Below are 20548 nucleotides of genomic sequence, written 5' to 3' on the forward strand. Positions count from 1 at the left end.
CTTAGCTTTTCAGGTACTGTATCATATCCTTTTATTTGTGTATTTTCAATCCTCTTCCTTTGGCATTTACGCATCTTTACATGTCTTCTCTTCTAGCTCAAAACAAATAAACATATGAAAATCTTTCTTCACAGCCTCTTTGAAGAAAACCTTTCTTCAAACCTTTCTTCAAAAGCCTCTTTCTTCATAGCTCTCTCTACCCCTTCACAGTCAAACTTCAGGGAAAAAAAAAAAAAAAAAAAAAAAAATATATATATATATATATATATATATATATATATATATATATATATATTTTTTTTTATATATCCTCTGGCTCCTCAATCTACTCTGTCATGCTATGGGAGTGGAAAAGACACTCAATAAGTCACCAATAACCTCTATATCATAAAACCCAAGGGTGATTTTCAGTTCTAATCTAACTGGACTTCTCAGACCATTGAGTACCTTGAACTATGTCCTTGAAATACTTTCTGTTCTCAGTTTCCCTGATACTATCCTCTTCTGGCTTTTCTCCTATTTCTCTGGCAACTCCCCCTCAAAACCCTTTGTATACTTGTCCTGTGCTACCCAGCCTATTAAATGTTGGAATTTCTTAAGACTAGATCGTAAGATCTCAATTCTTCTACTTGTTACTCTTTCCCTAAGCAATCTCATCCAGTGGTTTTAAATATCATTTGTATGTTCAGAATTTCCACATACTGAACTCTGAATTCCTGACTAGCAACTCAACAGTTCTACTTGGCTGTCTCAAAAGCACCCAAAATTCAACGTGTCTAAAACTAATCCACTTTCCACACCCAAATCCCTGCACACCTGCCTGTTCTTTCTTCATTGTAATTGTGCCATCCACAAACCTGGGAGTTTTGCTGACAATTTCCTCTCCATCATCCCATATCCACACCAAGGAAATACTTCCTATCTTACTACCTAAAAATCTCTCATATCCATTCACTTTTCTCTATTTCTACCACTTGTAGCCTGGTTAGACTACATTTTCAGCAATTTCATGGATGAGTGCAGAACACTTCCTAATTGGTCTCTTGTCACTTCCCCCGCACCCACACCATTCTACCATTTCTTCTCTGCAGTCTCTTTTCCATAACATATTCAAAGCAGCCTCTTTTTTTTTTTTTTTTAACTTTTTGTTTTAAAATAATTACAGATTCACATGAAGTTAAAAAGAGAGTACTGAGACAATCCATGTATTCTGCACCCAGCATCGTTACTTCAATGGTTACCTCTTACATAAGTATGGTACAATACCAAAACCAGGAATTTGATATTGATACAAGATGTATGTACAGGTCTGTGTCATTTGATCACACGAATAAGTTGATGTTACCACCAGTACAACAATCAAGATACAGAACTATTCTATCACCACAGAGATTTCCCTCATGCTACGCCTTTATAGTCAGTCATATCTACCTCTCTCCACTGCCTGACCCCACGATCTCTAGCCCCTGCAACCTCTAATCTGTTCTCCATCTCTACAATTTTGTCTTTTCAATAATTCTACATACAAAAATATCATCGAGTATGTAACTTTTTTGAGACAGACTTTTTTCACTCAACATAATGCCTTTGAGATCTATGTAAGTTGTTGAATGTATCAATGGTTTGTTCTTTTTTATTGCTGAGTAGTATCCATGCTATGGATGAATGAATTTCTATAATTCATTTTGGTTGTTTCCAGTTTCTGGCTACTATAAATCAGACTTAAATGAATTACTGTGTACAGGTGTTAATGTGGACGTAAGTCTTCATTTCTCTGAAAAGCCTAAGAGAGCAACTGCTGGGTCATATGGTTTGCATATATTTGGTTTTATAAGGAACTACCAAACCATTTCCCAGAGTGTCCGTATCATTCTTCATTACTACTAGCAATGTGTGAGTGAGTCACGTTCTCCACATTCTTGCCAGCTTTTGCTTTCATCACTATTTTTTTATTTTAGCTGTTTTAATGGGCACATGGTGATAGCTCATCTTGGTCTTCATTTGCATTTACCTAATGGCTAGTGGTGTTGAACATTTTTAATTTGCTTATTTGCCATCCATACATCTTCTTTGGTACAATGTCTCTTCATATCTTTTGCCTATTTTTCTAATTGGATTGTTTGCTATTGTTTCTGAAGTTGCACTTAGAGAATTCTTTATATGTTCTAGATATAATTCCCTTGTCAGATGTGGTTTGCAAATGTTTTGTCCCAGTCTGTAGTTTGTCTTTTCATGCTAACAGCTTTTTGAACAGCAAAAGTTTTTAATTTTGATGAAGTCAAATTCATTGATATTTTTCTTTTGTGGATCATTCTTTTAGTGTCATGTCTAAGAATTCTTAACCAAACCCTAGGTCTCAAAGATTTTCTCCTATATTATCTTCTAAAAGTTTTATAGTTTTACGTCTTACTTTTAAATTTATGATGAATTTTAAGTTAATTGTTACAGAAGGTGTGGAGTCTAGGTCAAGGCTCATTCTTAAGCCTGTGGATATCCAATTGCTCCAACACCATGTGTTGGAAAAAAAAAAAAAAATCCACACCAAAAATACCCCTATTCTTCCTCCACTGAATTGTTTTTGCAACATTGTCAAATGTCAGTGACTGTATTTGTATAGAGCCTATTTCTAGGTTCTCTAATCTATTCTGATCCTACATTAATGTATCTTATAGAAGAGCTTGCTGATTTATTTAATTATGATTGTTATTGCTGTTAACATTATTATTATACCTCAGGCTTGTATAATGTTTTATAGAGCACTTCCATGTACATTATCTCATTTTACCTTCTAACCAACTAGTGAAATAGGCCAGGAAACATTGTTAGAACCTACAATTTATTGAATAAAAAACAGACTCAAAGGACTTCCTGTTACATTCAAATTGAATTATCTAGTAATAGACTTGTTCTTTAATTGTAAACAAATATAAACCCAGGCAAAATATATAAAACAACTATTTCAGTTATTGGAAAATAGGCAGTGTAAAACTATAATCATTAAAAGAACAAAAGCAAGTAATGTGAGTATGACAATTTTTCCAACTTTCTTCTTGTAGGCAGTTTCTGGACCTTGACACATAACAGGGGAACCCAAGGAACGCATGGCAGTCTCAGTAAATAGAAAATACAGACATTTCATTTCAGGGAGGCTGAGGTGGTTAGAATATATAGGGCAGTATTGGAGAAGAGGGTGCTACACAAAGAAAATGCTTCATAAATTTCCATAGGGCTAGCCTTGATTTTTTGCTGAATATTATCTTGTGGATACATAAGGTAAGTTTCTACAAAGCCAGGTATAGAATAACTACCATCGATTATAAGATGAATAATTCCTAGGACTCACTGTAGCCATAGGAACATTTGCATTCCAACCAGCTAGAGTGAAGAGAACGCACTAAACACCAGGGCATTAGCATAGGCCCCAGAAGAATCATACCTTAGAAGTAGGGTTAAACTGACCCTAAAGTAAAGGCTACTCTTGGCCTGCCTTAATAAAACTTAAAAGCAGCCTATAAAGGACCACGTTCATCTACAAAATAAATACCTGCCAACAAAAAATTCAAAATCTTAAAGGAAGGAAAAAAAACCCCAGCCCCTCATCACATAATATTCATATACTCCATCATCCTATCAATAATCACTAGACATAAAAAGAAACAGGAAAATATGATAAATAATCAAGGAGGAAATCAGTAAATCAAAACAGACATAGAAATGACAAAGATGATAACATTGCTTGAAAAATGTTAACATAGCTATTATAAATGTTCTCGAGGATTTAAAGAAAAATATGAATATAATGAGAGAAATAGAAAATATATAAAAATCAAATGGGACTTCTAGAGATGAAAACTCTAATAGCTAAAAACATATTTATTCTATTTATTTATATATTTATTTTTCGGTGATAAAAATGAGTTATCATTTTGTGATACTTGATATATTGTGTGTGTGTGTGTATATATATATATATATATATGTATATTACTTTTTTCACAGAAGAGGGCCACCTGTGCCTGGAGTTCCTCACCCAGCCCCCAGCCCAGGTAGAGAAGCATAGATATCCCAGGAACCTCTTCCCAAGAAGGCAGGACAAAGACTAACTGGGTGCATGGGAACAGCAGTGCACCCAGGCTGGCCCTTACCTCGATGATGCTGCAGCATCCTTCAACCTTTAGTCACCAGGAAGATCTTAAAGTACTGACTGTCCTCCTCAGGGATGAAGGCCTCAGGCCCAGCAACAGGAATCTGTGGCTGTCCCCACAGAGGGGCTTCAGATTGACACAGAACCCAGAGACCAAGGCCCAGATGTTGTCCTACTGCAGCTGTGCAGCTGTCCTGCACCAAGAGCCAGGTGTGCAGCGTCAGCCTTGGTCTGGACAGCACTGCTGCCTGGGTGCTCCAAGTGCTCTCGGCATGTCCTGCATGAGGTGGAATGTCTCATGAGTGTTCATTCTCAGGGAGGTAGGACGTGCTGACTTTGTTCTCACTCTTTTGGGAGTGTCAGTCACTTTTTGTGAAAGGACAGGTGATAAGCATGTGTTGAGGCCCCATTATATATTGCCCTGTACAGAAAGTCAGGGGTAGACTCCATGAAAACAATCTGGAGGACTTGGCGGAGTAGGGAGCACTCTTCCCAGTGACCTTCTTCTCCACGTCTGGGATCACCAGTCAGGTCACCTCCACAGGCTCCGCTTTGCTCTCAGACAGAGAGCCTGCGGTGAGGCCTCTGAAACTTTCTGTATAGACTCTGGCTGGGGAAATGCTGGGGTCCTGGACTGTTTTCAGGACCACCAGGTGCAAAGCATCATCCAGGAAGTAGGAGATGGCACGTGTCATAGATGGGTACCCTGAAACAGTGTCTTTTCCATCCCTCCAGCCCAGCTTGATATTGTAGGCAGGCAGGCTGATCACAGCATCGTGATCCTGAGTCAAGTGTCGGGGAGCTGGTGGGCTCTCTGACTGTCTGTGAAATGCAGGATTTCATTTCTACTGAAGGCCTTTGAGTGTCCTGGTCTGGATGTTAACTAACGGAAGTACTTCACCTCTTTCTGGAAATGGTCGCTCAGCAGTCTGTCAGACTCCACATGCTCAGGGGAGGACAGTACCACACTGTGCAGAGGACGCCTTTTTGTTACCTTCTCCTGGGCTTTCTCTCTCTACTCTCTAACCTTTCAGAAATACTCATTTAAATGGCAACACAATCCCAGGCTTCTTGTGTTTCTTACCTGCTCGTCCGTGTCACCATCAAAATTAAGTGACACTAAGTATAAATTTTATTGGTCAAATGTTAATACATTAACTGTGTCTTAATTCAGTGTTTTACCCTAGTAATAAGGAGGAGGACTTTAGGTTTTTTTTTTTTTTTACAAGGAGAGCTATTTTTACAGCTTTTATATACGAAAGGCAGTTGATAGCAGTTTGCATGTTTGGTAGTTTATCAAGTTAAAAAAACTCTGCATTTTAGGCGTTCTGTACCATTTAACCTTTAATTTTATTTTTGGTATCAGATTTTATCTACATCTGTGTATAAAACCAACACTCTTATGCACACAAGCAAGATTTTTGGTAACAAAATAAAAAGGTATTCTTAGATATCATGATATTTATATGTTTATAAATATGTAAATATTAATATTTATCATGATAGATTTCTTTTTTTTCTATATTAAGAAATAGTATGTAAGATAGTTGAAGAAACACTTTCTTCTCTAAAACAATTGATAATTTAATACATTTGCCACTAAAACTGAACTACCAAATATCTCAAATTCATTTATAGAAATAGCATGATTTTAGATTTTTAAACTTTATTTAACAGGATAATATGCATAGTTTCATCTTCCACTGAAGTCCCCCAGTGACCAGGTCTAGAAAACTGAGAAAGAATATTTAATAAGATAATTATTTAATAAAATAAGCCAGGTAATTCTAAATTATGTCAACATGTTATAGTTCCTATTTAAGTTGTTTTTTTCCCTAACATTAATAGAAATACTTTTCTTGTATGAAAACATTTAAATATAAAATACCTAATAATTATTTTTTCTCCTCCGTATGTAATTTAAACTCAAATTTTTAATGAAAGTTTTAAAACTTAAAGATGTATTCATCTTTAAATAATAAAACCCAATATTGACAATAGTGCTTAAATTAAAATTGCAATAATATAAAGTTAAAATTATAATAAATGGTGTTAAGCAGTACATATTCATGCAACATAGGATAGTGTTTGAATAATTATGTTCAAGAGTAGCACATCATTACACATATTTATGAGTCATTTCAAATCCTGCTAACTCCAAATATTTTTGTGATTTTATTGGCATCATTCACCAAGAATTTATAATAGTTTTATTCAAACAATGTTCTTATTTTATAATATCAATGAAAGCTTTTTCCATCATATTTTATATATTTATTTATGTCTATGCAGTATTATATTCAAGTGAACAAAATAATTATCACTTTATATTGAATGATTACTTCAACTACATTAAATGTTACAGAAATGATTTTGAAACATTTTTCCAAATCAACATTTTTATTTTAGTAACCTCACAAAAATTATAGTAGTAAATGTATACTTTGATATTATACACTTATATGATAAAACTTTATTTTCATGACAGAACATTTTTTCTACTTTATAAAAATGTTAGTAAAAAGTAAAAATGTTTTTGAATGGATGCTTATAAAGACAAGGCAGTCATGTCTATGAATAAAAATAAATTCAGAATATTTTCAATCATAATATTTTACTTTTAAAATTAGAATATGGCATATCATTCAGCAAAGCTTCATTAATTTCTTTTAGTGATATACAAAGTAACATAGATATTTTTCAGAGTATTTTTACACATAACATATTGGAAATCAGAGCAAATAAATATGAGAATTCAAAGAATATATGATTGCGGAAACATATTCCAAAGAAATCTGTTGTAAGATTCAGAGCTCTGAATGCTCAACATTGTCTAAACATAATGCAAGTGGATAAATATATGTAATTTTTCAAGTTATGAATTCTTCTATACATGTAAAAGTTGTGTATGGAGGAAGGACCAAAACTGATGAAAAGCCAAAACAGGATAAACATCTAGATAATTCAAGTTCCCGTGGTCAGCTATTATTACTTCAATTTATCGTTAATATAAGACCAGGGTCAGATCTAGGACTATCAAGATCTCTTATGAATGCTTCAAATTGGTTGAACACTAACTTGCAATTTAGCTGCCATCTGTTAAAAAGGTTCTGCATAAAAATTCTAATGTAAGGAGTCATATTGGTATTTGTGTAGGATACAGTTGATTGACACCAGGCCGGGAAAGTTTTAACCTTATGTCTAAAAAAACTGTTTAAAAACCATTTGATGGGATTAAGAGCAAATTGAATAATGGTCAGTTACCTTGAAGACATAATTACAGAAATTATCCAAATTAAAGCACTGAGAGAAAAGACTGAAAAAGAAAATGAATAGAGCCTTAGTGGCTTGTGGGATAATATTAAACAATCTAACATAAGAGGTCAGACAATTAAATTTGCAACCTTGTTGCAATGATGTTGCTAACCTTTTTTGATATCAGAGGGATTATTCATTATGAATTTGTACCAACTGGACAGTTAACCAAGTTGACTATTTGGAAGTGCTGAAAAGACTGCGTGAAAAGTTAGATGACCTGAAATTTTGCCAACAATTCATGGCTCTTGCATCATGACAATGCACTAGATCACATAGCACTGTCTGTGGGGGGAGTTTTTAGCCAGTAAACAAGTAACTGTATTGGAACACCCTCCCTGCTCACCTGATCTGGCCCCCAGTGACTTCTTTCTTTACCCGAAGGTAAAGGAAATATTGAAAGGAAGACATTTTGATGACATTCAGGATATAAAGGGTAATATGACGACAGCTCTGATGGCCATTCCAGAAAGAGTTCCAAAATTGCTTTGAAGGGTGGACTAGGCGCTGGCATAGGTGCATAGCCTCCCAAGGCGGGTACTTCAAAGGTGACCGTAGTGATGTTCAGCAATGAGTTATGTAGCACTTTTTCTAGGATGAGTTCATGAACTTAATTGTGAGACTCCACATACTATGTTTTTTTCCTGTATGTACAAACCTTTTCACTTAAAGGAAGCCCTTTACGGCTTTTTTTCTTTCTTTCTTTTTTGCCTATCCAAATTGCCAGTATCACTAGTCTTGTCCTTTGGGCCATTATTTAGTAAAATAAGGGCTACTTGAACACAAGTACTGTAGTACCTCGACAGTCAATCTAATAACCAAGACCGCTACGAAATGACTAACAGGTGAGAAGTGTGTAGTATAGCGTGGATGCTCTCTGGACAAAGGGATGATTCATGTCCTGGGCAGGACAGAGCAGGGCGGCATGACATTTCATCACACTTCTGAGAACAGCATACAATTTAAAACTTATGAACTGTTTAGTTTTGGAATTTTCCGTTTAATATTTTCAGACCGCAGTTAACTGCAGGTAACTGAAATAATGGAAAGCGAAGTTGTGCATAAGAGGAGGCTATTGAACTGTGAATTCGTGGTGTTCAGCCCTATACTCACAGTTTAAATGGATGCATGCTTTAGAGATATTGGGTTGAGAGGAACACCTAATTCACTCCACAGCTCCAAGGCCAAAAGACCTTCTCCAATTAGCACATATATTTATCAGACTAGCAAGCGATCATCAGTACTCAATCTTGAGAGCCTGGGTAGTTCATTCAGTGCATTTCACCATCTCGTAACTGCATTTCTGTGGGAGCAAGGAAAGATGAACACAGAGGAGGAAGGAGCGTGAATGTGAGGCACTGGCAAGGACGTGCAAATCAGAATGGGATCGCTTAGGATCTGAGCAACATGGCAGATGCTCAGGCATCCAAGACAGGGCACCCACAATCAGGGGATGGAAAAACACCTAAAGCATACCGGTGGTGACTCTGTGTTTCCCCTAGAGCATGGGACAGTGTGGTTTGGTGGAAAGTACATGACTTTCAGAGCCAGGCAGATTCTGGTTTGAGTGCTGTTTCATTTCTGGGTAAACTTGGGCAAATGACTTAACCTCTCTGAACTTATACTTCCTCACCATGCAATTAAAATAATATAGTTTTCCTTTTGGTATTACTAGAAGAATTAAAGAGTCATGACACATGAAAAAGTCACAATAAATTTTGTGTTCCTCCCTCCCTTCCTTTCTTCCTTCTTTTCCTCCATCCTCTCCTTCTACCTCCCTTGATATATAAAATGGTGGAAACAGAAGAGAACTTAAACTCCTTTAGTTTAATGCCTTCCTCATATAAGCAAGAGAAGCAAGAGTCGCTTATGATCCCACCGTTGGCCATTGGCAATGCTGGGATCTCCTTAGTCATGTGATCTTTCCACCACACCTATGAGGGCACATCTAGCTGGATAATTAGTCATTCTAAGTTCCAATTCCCAAAATGTATACATGCATGCACTTAGAGGTCCAAATCCAAGGGGACATCAAAAAGGACAACTCTCTTATCTCACATTTTCCACTCAAGAAGACCGAACTAGACTGCCTCCTTTTTAAAAAGCTGCTCAGAATAATAGTTTATACAAACCTCTGGTTTATAATCCAAGACATACTTGATGTCTCCCCATAAGCACCTCTAAGTAAATTATATGTTCTGGAAGGAGACAGTACCAGGAGTTCCCAAGATGGAGCCCTCAAACCCTCAATGTCCACAGTTGTTCAGAAGTGAACAGTTATCATTTGGGGCTGCCCTATATTTAGACCACCTTCAGATTTGGAGAGAAGAACTTCCCTATTTTGTGAGTCTTCAGGGAAAGCTAGACTCAGAAGGAGAGGTAAGCAGATGTTCCCTCTTTCCACCCCTACAGCTAGGAGTGGGTCAGGTGACATATGTTCTGCCAATCAGATATTCCATCAGACCATGCTCCTTAAGTCAGTGGTACTCAGATTAAAATTCAAGGTCGCATCATTAGGAACAGCAATATAGCATTCATGGCAATAGTGTCTCGAGCTGTGCTTCTCAACCTTTTTATCATTATTGTTTTCCTAAGGAGACTTTTTAGACATTTTTCCCTATATTGCCCTCCCATGAAATTTTCAGACAACAGTTACACTATCTGTCTGTTTATGTCCATGTTTTATACATAAAAAGTAGGATGGATGTTATGTTTACCCATTGGAGGGAGGTGATATCCCCCTATTGAGAATGCATGGTCTAGAAGCTTTGAGATCCCCACCAGATGTCCCTGTGAATTGATAATGGCGGCGTATCTTATTCTCTAGTGTCTCTTGTCCCCTACTCATTTTCACAGCCTGGATCTTTATCCATCTGTGACTTACCTGGGATTTTTCCAACAAGATCCTATCTTAGTTTGGGTTTTCCTGGAAGCAGACTCTGAGACAAAGATTTAAGTGCAAGTTGTTTATTTGGGAGGTGATCCCAAGAAACTGCAGCAGGAGAGTGGGAAAGTGAAACAGGGAGGAGAAGGGAGCAAAACAATGGTTACATTACCAAGTCAGTTACCACCATGGAGCTCGAACCGATGAGGGTGCTCTAGGAAAGAGAGGAAGACACACGCCAGAAACATCCTAACCCAAGGGACAAGGCAGCTGGAGAGATTGTACACCAATCCCCACCAGTAGTTGAATGCTAGTACTTCCCCGCCCTTCTAGTCTGCTGTGCAGAAACAGAGCAGCTCTGGAGACCAGAGAAAGTCTTGTGGTAAAGCGACATACACGCTGGCCACTAGAAGTCTGGTATGTGCGCACTGAAGTGAAAAGGATCAAAGGGACATGGTCAGGACTCTGACATTGAAAGACAGATGAAAAGTACAAATCATGGATTTCAACTAAGGATTTCTATGACTATGTCAAAAGAATGAGGCTGAGGTAGCTGGAAACCAAAGGCAGAGTTTGACCTGAGGTTACCAAATTACACTACCAGTTGAACTCATAGCATCATGATGTTTCTTTTGTATGTGTAAGGACATTGATTAGAAGAGAAATAGAATGGGATATATGGGAAGATTTAAAGACCTCCAGTTTTCCCAACCCTCAACCCACTCTTAACCCCACTCCCCACCCCTTGCCTCCTCTTCTTCCTTGTCTGATTAGGCTCTTCATGCCCGTCCTGAGGACACTGCTACCTTTTCCCAGAGGCCATTAGTTACCTTGGAGGTGGGAGGCAGATTCTTTTCATTCTTTATCCTCGCGCACCGTCACCACTTATACACAAGATATCATCAATCCTTGGTATCTCCTCCAGACATGTAACTAAAGTTAGAACCCAGCATTTCCTGGGGGAGAAAGGAGATTTACAAAGTCAAACCCAATAGGAGATTTACCCACAAAAAGGCTTATAGGACTTTACTCAAGTAGATTGGCTAGGATCTCAGACTGTGTGAGGAAAGGAATTCTCAGGGTTCTTGATCAAAGAGCAACAAACATCACTTTGATCAGGATAAATATGGGTACACTCACCAATGATTCTGAATGCAGTGATGCCAGCTCGAGTAGCTGAGAGTGGTTCTGATGGTTCATTTGCTGGCTAAGGAAGAAATGGGCTCAATTGGAAGTGTAGTCTGGGGAAAGTGCAGATGCCAGAAATGGTGTGGCTCAGTAGACGAAAGAATTCAAAGATGTTGAGAGATAGGAAGGTGGCTGTAGATTTAGCTCCTCAAGGTCTGAGATATACACTGGTGAGGGAACACCAGCATCTTTGGAAAACAGCATAGTGGCTGTTCTCTATGGGCCGGGGATAATGGTAGAAGATACTGCCAGTGAAGAGGGCTCCTTGATTATGTTGAACAGGGAAAGTCCCAAAGTGGCAAAGGACAAGTACTTACACCAGAACAGTCAGATACAAATGGGTATGGCTATCTCAGTAGGTACTTAAGGCTCATCAGAATACATTGACTTGCTGAATATTTAGAGTGTGATAGATTAATCATGGGGTTTCTGGCATAGCTGGATGAATATAACTAAGAAAAAATTTCAGGTCTGGTGAATCCAGGCCACCTACCACCATATCAGAAAGTTAAGGCCATTTCTAAATCCCAGTTAGTTCAGAGATCTACATCCCATTCTAGAAACGGAAAGAGAATGTTTACAGAATCACTTTCTACTAATATTGCAAGTGTATTCTGTGAATTTTTCCTCCTAGCCTTCCCCAAAGGTGCTTGTGTCCATTGACATGGGTCACTGTACTGGGAACAGAAAAGTGCCCAAACTTTTCAGAAACATTTGGTCATTAGCTTTAGGCCAACAATACTCATAAAACCAGGGGACTAGTAGAGATCAGGTGATTAATAGAATTTTGGAATGTGTGTTGACTTTTTTTTTTTTTTGGAGGGGAACATAATAAACATGGAGAATAGTGCAAAAACCATGATGAGTGTTCATTCATGTAACAGCACCTATTCTTCCCTTCCATCGCTGAGTTCCTTCCTCACCTGGATCTCGGTGTCTCAAACTCTCCATTCCCCCCTCCCACTCTGAGGTCTTTAAACTGGCTATTCCCCAGTCTGAATATTCTTCCTACCTCTTCTCACCCCTTCACCTAATTAATTCCTCCTCATCCTTCGAATTTCAGCTCCAGGCAGGGTTACTTTCTTAGAGAAAATTGCCTACTCCCATCTCCCCAGGAATCTAGGAATCGAGGTCAACTTCTTGGTTCAACAACATCATGGAACAGTGTTGCTTTCCTTCCATCACTTTCCTCAGTCTGTTGCTGTACATTCACGTGCATGACCTGATTAGTACCTGCTTCTTCCACAAGACGACGAGCTCTCTGAGGGATGGAACCACATGTGTTTCTTCACCATGTTATCTCTGGCTTCTAAGTAAAATGCCTGGCATGGTGGACACTCGGTAAATATGTCCAATGACTGAATGGATAAATGAATGATATGCCTTTTTATTTTTAAAAAGTCTTATAAGAATTGAAATTTGACATAAATCGACCAGTCTTTTTCAGGATCTTTAGTATGGCAGCACTTTCGTCTGGTAACTGAGAGCAGAGACAGAAAAATACCATCCGGCTCCCCACACACACCTGAAGGTGTAAGTGTGCCCCTCCAAGACAGGGCCTGGATCAATAAGGTTGCATTGCGATACCCTCTTTCCTAAACAGGACAACATTTTAACCAGACCATAAAAGCTGGCTTGGGATCTGTAAAAAAGATAAGATTGTGTAGAAAGTGATAAAAAGGGAAAGTCAAACCATCCACCATCCATCTCACTGCCCTCTGCTTCAGCAGCCCTTCAGCATCCCATATACTCACTCACAAGCCTGGAAGGGACTATTGGGAGGGTTTGCGGGCTGACAGATTGGATTTTAATTGGTCTGCAGGACTTTAATAAAACTTTCAAGACTTTAATCTCACCATATTTCCCTGTTAACAAACTTCAAGGAAATAACTCACTCTGAACTGCAACACCGTGCTGCCAAAGAGCCACCAAATAAGAAAGGCACATGTTTCCTGAATTTGGGTGAATGAACCCCAACACGCCCATAAAAGGCTTTTTTACTAGCAGAGAGGATGCAAAAGAGGTTGTCCTTCACGTTGTTATTTTTCTAATGAAAACACTTAGTGCCACCTGCTGGCAAAATTCACACTGACGTCTTAGCATTCACTGAGTATAACTCTCTCAAAAGATTATACATAAAAAAAAAACACCCACTATCATTAATTTGGTGAATTTCTAAGCATATAGAGAATTTAATCGTTTTTTTATTGAGAAAAATTCCCTTCTGAGATATTCTACCACTTGGGGCAATTTGTTCCTGCAAAGGTGTCTTTCTTTCAGTGAAAAATTTCTTTAAAATAATATACTTTATGCATAGTTCATTTTTAAGTTGAAAGAAAGACCAGTGAGAGAAGAACAAAGGAGGAGCTCAGAGGCCTTAGGCTCCTTCCATCTCTAACATACTATTAATAGAAAGCTAAGAAGTTTCGAAAATGTTTCCGATGCTAACATTTGGCCCAGGCAAACTAATCCAGTTGGTCAGCCTGCACTTTGAGAAAAGTCTCACATTCCACAACCTTGGGTAAAACATAAATAGACCCAGTTAGCTCCTCTGATGTTTTATGAACTGGAGCTGTACTCCTTAACCTACCATTCATTCCTGAGTATGAGAAAAACAAGAGCAGTGATATTTAATGTCTGGACAAGCACATGCTACAATTCCAGTTTTAACTAGCTGACATAATTAACACAAATTATGTTTCAGAGTAATCCACCCCTTATAAATCAACGGTGTTTGAAAATCTCCACATGCACACGCCATGTGTATGAATAGCAAGGAGAGAAAGTAATTTTCCTGGAAATGTGTAGGTTGATTAACAGAGACAAGGCCTATCTGCGTCGTACTCCAGAGGAATGTTCACAGTGAAAGCATTACTTAGTGTGCTGGCCGCATTTATGCTGACCGTAGGAAATTTGGTCCCAAGTTTCAGCCTGTGCAGAAAAACATCTGCAAGACTTAGCAAAGGTAGTGTTTCATGCACTGGCCAGCTTATCACCAGAATTTAAGTTTGTACTTCAGAGAGAAGAGATGCTGGAAACAGACCAGCAAGAGCCTGAAGTGACTGCAAGAACTTTTAGTTCAAGCCTCTCTTTTTACAGACAAATAAATAGAGGCCGCAAGAGTGTAGGTGACTTTTTCATGGGCCATTATCGAGTTAGAGCTGAGCCAGAGAGAAATAGATGATGGAGGGATAGATGATGATCGATAGATAGATAGATAGATAGATAGATAGATAGATAGATAGATAGATAGACAGATAGACAGGCAGACAGAAGATGGATGATGGATGGATGGATGGATGGATGGATGGATGGATGGATGGATGGATGGATGTGAAGTCTCCTGATTTTGCACCTTCTGCTTCTCCCTCATCACCATGCTTGCTCTAACCAATGTCCTCCTGCAGGGTAATGAAAAATACAAAGGTGATGGAAGAAGTGGCAAAAGCCACATGAGTATATATAATTTACGTCACTCAGACTGGATGTCTTTCTCCTTTGAAGAAATAAATAAAGCCATTAATGTAAAATAAAAAGGTAAGGGAAAAAGCAGTAACTCAGCTAAGCGGAGGGCATGAAGCAAAGCAAATATTGATGTTGTTGGGCATCTACTATGTGCCCAGGTATTTTGCACACACTATCTTCAAGTCTCATGAACACTATTTAATACAGCGTCATTATGTCCATTTCAAAGGAGACAGAGTGATGTTCAGATGGGTAAATTACCTGCCGTTGTGTGGTAATAAAGGGCAGAACCCACATGTGAAACCAGGACTCCTTCACTCCAAACCTCATTGTCTGTTTGCGTCATCAGGCTGCCTTCTCTGCCTTCTACAACTGCACCCATTCTTACGTGAAACCTGGATAGGAAAAGGGGCAGAGGTCCTAAAAATCCACTTAAGTAAGTCCTGTTCCAAGAACCTAAAAAGGGGCTGTTTCTAATAAGCCAAATTAATACACGGGAGCTACTCCAGGCCATGTCACCTGGGTGGTTGTTGAGGTCAGCATTTATTTTTAAAATGTGAATTATTGACTCAGGATGAAGACTTCAGTTCAAGCATGAATCATGCATCCTAGCAGACCTGGTTTGGTTTTAGCCAAGTGTGGGGTGTCTGTGTTCACCACAAAACATGTCACAGAGGATGTACACACATACACTGTCTGCCTGTTCCAGCTGCCCCAGGCATCTCTCTCCCGACAGAATAGAGTCTGTTTCCAACCCCCACATATCCTGTAGGAATGTGATCTTTGCAGAGATCATGGACAGGAAATGACCTTGAGGAAAGTCACTTGATGTCATTCCTTGAATGTTCTGCTGTCAGCTCCCCGAACTGTCAGGAATGAGGTCGTGAGTATCCTTCAGCTGCACAAACAGAGGCCACCAAAGGATTCCCGGGGGGGTGGGGGGGGGTGGGGAGAACCAGCTGGTAATCACAGTCATTCACATTTGGACCAAATATGGTAGGAGGTTGCTTGGTATTGTGATTCAGACAAACTCAAGATCAAACCCTACAACTGCCATTTTCCAGGGGTAGGACATTGAACAGTGTCATGTCTCAGTTTTCCCATCTGTTTGGTTGGCCTCAGAGCATGATACAAGCAGGCTGCTTCTTGTTCTTTGTCTCTCCAACCCTCATGTTGTGGTTAGGGTTCGCTGGTGCCCACCCCAAACAAGAAACGTGGCCCATACAAAGGGCTTACCAGCCAGCTGCCCTGCCATCAAGGTCACGCTGATGTTAGCATGAAGCAAATCAGCAAGCTTGACAATTAATATAAAACTGATTGCATAACATTCTCAAAGGGGCCCATTTCCCTGCAAACGTTTAAGAATCACTATTACACATTCTTCTTCCTTGCAGCTTCCAGAAGTTCCCTCTTCCACTTGGTAACTGTGACCACTTCAGTTCAAGGCCGCATCACCTCTCCCCAAAGCCTGCAGCACCTCTTCACTGTTTCCATCTTCAGTTGGTCCCGGCCGCCTCATTCTCCACACTGCAGCCAGAGTGAGCTCTCTGACATGTCAATCAAAGGCAGCGGATATTATTAGTTGTTTCCCAGAATCATTCCCCTCTCTCCTTTCAAACAGAGCCTGGATTTTATTCAAGTACCCATAACGTTTGCCTGTGCCTCGAGGAAAGCTGTCCCTGCCCCCATTACCTTGGGGGGTCTAATTGGTCTAAGAGTCAGCCCATCAGCCTTCCCAGTGACTGGTTTAGTATTGGTCCCCACTCAGCTCTGGTCAATGACATGTGAGGAAAGGATTTTGGCTATTTCTGGGAATGTGAATGTTCTTCATCACTCTTATCTGTAGGTCATGAAACATGCATAACTCTGTCATATTAGCACAAAGCCTTATTCATTGACATGTTTTGGTCCCTACTAAGACTGCAAGCTCGTAAGTAGACCTTTTCTTAAGTTACTTTTCATCCCATTCCTAATACAGTACCTGGCATATAGTAGGCCTTCAAATAACATTTGTTGAATGAATGAATGAATGAACGAATACTATTATAAGCTTTCCAGAGTGGTGAATTTTCCTAATGTGCTTTCTAATAGACAAAGATCCTAGTTCATAATAAAAGAATATCCACTTGGTGATTAAGTTTGGCTACAAATTCTTATCTGTTGTAGCTGTCTTTTTCAGAATACGATGGCCAGGCTAGATTTTAACCTTCTTTCCTAATTAGGAAATTGTTCCTAAGTAATATACACAATGAGATTTCTCTGCAGGCTGTTATGATCACAACAAATCAAGGTTTTAGGACACCATAGACAAAGAGCCTTTCAACATCTTGTCCTCTCCACATAGACAATCCCACATACTAGAATGAGTCATCACAATCAGCATGACAGACAGTCCAGAAGGGATCGTGGTGGCACCTGCATGTGGAGGAAGTGAGTATAAGGCATCAGGTCTACGCTCCTAATCACCAAAAATATTGAATTAAAAATCCTGCCTGTTCCTATACAGTCCAGAGGACAGAATGGTGCATACAGATTGCTGTGGAATCATTTGCAATTAAGAGCAGTAACTTAGCTTCTGTTCCTGTAATTAAAACTTGTCCTGTGTGGACAGACAGATCCCTCATTGTGTCTGGAACAATCACAGCATTCCAAACACAAAGCGAGCCAAAGCAGCATACCCCAGGGCCGGCTCTTTCAACAATCTATCGCTCAACAGCTTCTGGCTGTAGCCAGCTAGAGGACCCAGTTTCCTGCCATTGTTAGCACGGTGAGCTTGGAATTCCATCCAAATGGATTTGACCTCTTTACTAAACAGCAGTGCATATTTCCCTGATTAGTATATTCCTGTGTTTAGATGGGAAGTGGCAGGATTGGGGGAGAGAGACAAGGAAAATAACAAGGAAAAAAAAAACAATTTCATTCTATTTGTGTTATAATGATAACAACCTGAAACTCTGGCTTTATCCACCACTGTAATGAAAATGCTCACCCAAATATAAATACACATAGGCCTATCAAAAAATCCTGTGTTATATGTGAGCAATAAAATAATTCGACACCTGGACTCATTAATAAACAGTTATTGTTATGGGGGCTCTGTTCCTTCTAAACAGGAGGACATAGAACATTATAAACAATATTCCCTTGCAAGTGTCCTTATCTACATGAGTTCTGTTCCTTAAGGATATGATTCTTCCTCATGGTGACACTTCAGAGGCCTTTTGGTAGTAGGTAACTGGGTGATTCCTAGATGTGTAAGGCTGTAAGAGCGCTTCACCCAACACCTTCTGGCACCACACCCAACTTTTTGCTCTTTCCTCTAACGCTACTTGCTCCTATCCACGTTTACTACCTTTTATATCAAGCTGAAATGACCTCATATAGATCAATCCACAGATGTTCTACAGTAAATATTTTATGACCACATATATATTAAGGTCTATTTATAAATGACCCAAAGGCAGGAAAAACAATCACCATTTAAAAAACTTCGAAGTTATCAAAATTTAAAACTTATGTGCTTTAAAAGACACCATCAAGAAATTAAAATGACAACCCATAGAGTGGAAGCAAAGTTTTGCACATCATATATCTATTTGATAAGGGACTTGTTTCTAGAATACACGGGACTATTACAACGCAAGACAAATAACCCAATTAAAAGTGGGCAAGAATCTAAATACGCATTTCTCCAAAAAGATTTACAAATGGCCAACAAGCACATATAAAGATGTTTAACATCGCCAGCCATCAGAGAAATGCAAATCAGAGCCACAGAGGTACAATGGTACCATTGTACATCCACAAGGATGGCTATAATAAAAAAAGACAGAAAATAACAAGTGCTGGTGAGAACGTGGAGAAGTTGGAATCCTCATACACTGTGAATAGAAATGTAAAATAGTGCAGCTGCTTTGGAAAACAGTCTGGCAGTCCCTTAACCACTTAAACATAGAGTTACCATATGAGTTAGCAATTGCACTCCTAGATATATACCCAAGAGAAATGAAAACATTTGTCCACACAAAAACTTGTACATGAATGTGTATAGCAGCATTATTTATAATAGCCAAAAAGGGGAAACAACCCAATGTCCAACAAATACTGATGAATAGATAAATAAAATGCAATATAACCATACAATGGAATGTTATTCAGCAATAAAAAGAAATGAAATACATGGGGTGGCCAGTTAGCTCAGTTGGTTAGAGCGTGGTGCTGGTAGTACCAAGGTTGCCGGTTCGATCCCCGCATGGGCCACTGTGAGCTGCACCCTCCTTAAAAACAGAGAAAAAAGGAGTGAAATGAAGTACAGTTGTGACCACATAATGACGTTTTGGTCAATGACAGAGCACAGACATGAGGGTGGTGTACTATATAGCCTAGATGTGTAGTAGGTTACACCATCTAGATTTGCGTAAGTGCACTCTATGATGTTTGCACAGCCATGAAATTCCCTAACAATGCATTTCTCAGACTGTATCCCCACTGTTAAACAGCACATGACAGTACAGAACACGCTGCAACACGGATGAACCTTGAAAACATACTAAGTGAGAGAAGCCAGTTGCCAAAAAATGGTATTTTATGACTTTGTTTTATTAAATGTCCAGAATTGACAAACAATAGTGACAGAAAGTAGATTGGTGGTTGCCTAGGGCTGAGGGGGCAAAGTAGCTGAATAGAAATTTCTCCAAAGAAAATCAAGAAATGGCCAAAGGGGAATATTTGGGGCTGAGAGCTAAGGGGGTTGGGGTTTCTTTTTAGAATAATGACAATGTCCTAAAATTGATTTTAGTGATGAATTCACAACTCTGTGAACCCATTAGAAATCATCAATCTAAATACTTTAAATGAGTGAATTATATGTTATGTGAACTATATCTCAAGCAAAACTTAAAAAAACAACAACTGTAAGATTAATCAAATACTCATAATGTGCTGGCAAACTTCATTAAAAGAGCACGGAACTTAAACCCCGAATCTCTGAGATCCTGTGCTAATATTGCCCCTGCTCGAAACAGCTAAGTAACCAGGGCACGTTTCTAGTTTCCAATCTCTGTGCTCACCTGTGAATGAGGAGGTGGACAGATGCTCTCTGAGGACATTCCTGCCCCTATGTCTTTTAACGGTAACCTCCTCAACAATTGTGCTGATAAAACTGTCTGACTGTTCTTTGAACTCTCTGAAATTATATGTTTTTCCTTTTGGTTCTTAAAATTCCACCATGAACTCCACTGGGTAGTTAAAATAATAAGTTAATTGTGTTTGATTTCAATGAAAGCAAAGTGTTTTTAAATTAGCATGCTCTGTTTATGTGCTGATAACAGTCTTTTTCTGCAGACTGGGTTGGGGAGCAGACTAGTGAAATCTGCACACTTAGAACCAATCAGGGTCTGTGGGGTTTCTCAGCTGAGGACCTGGGAAGCCCTTCCAACTCCTTCTAGGGAGGACCCATCCGTTCTCCTTGTCCCACCAATGCTAGTTCTTATGTCTTAGTACTCTCCTTGTATGATTTTGAGTCTGTTAATTCGCTAGCCCAGCACTACATA

General features: G+C 39.0%; 1 pseudogene; it reads right to left on the bottom strand.

Annotated features, from left to right (window-relative positions):
* Nucleotides 1–4027: 4027 nt before the first annotated feature.
* On the bottom strand, nt 4028–15378 carry LOC109453340 (cerebral cavernous malformations protein 2 homolog; annotated as a pseudogene).
* Nucleotides 15379–20548: the final 5170 nt, after the last annotated feature.

The sequence above is a fragment of the Rhinolophus sinicus genome, linkage group LG06 (genome assembly GCF_036562045.2).
Source record: "Rhinolophus sinicus isolate RSC01 linkage group LG06, ASM3656204v1, whole genome shotgun sequence".
NCBI classification, from domain to species: Eukaryota; Metazoa; Chordata; class Mammalia; order Chiroptera; family Rhinolophidae; genus Rhinolophus; species Rhinolophus sinicus.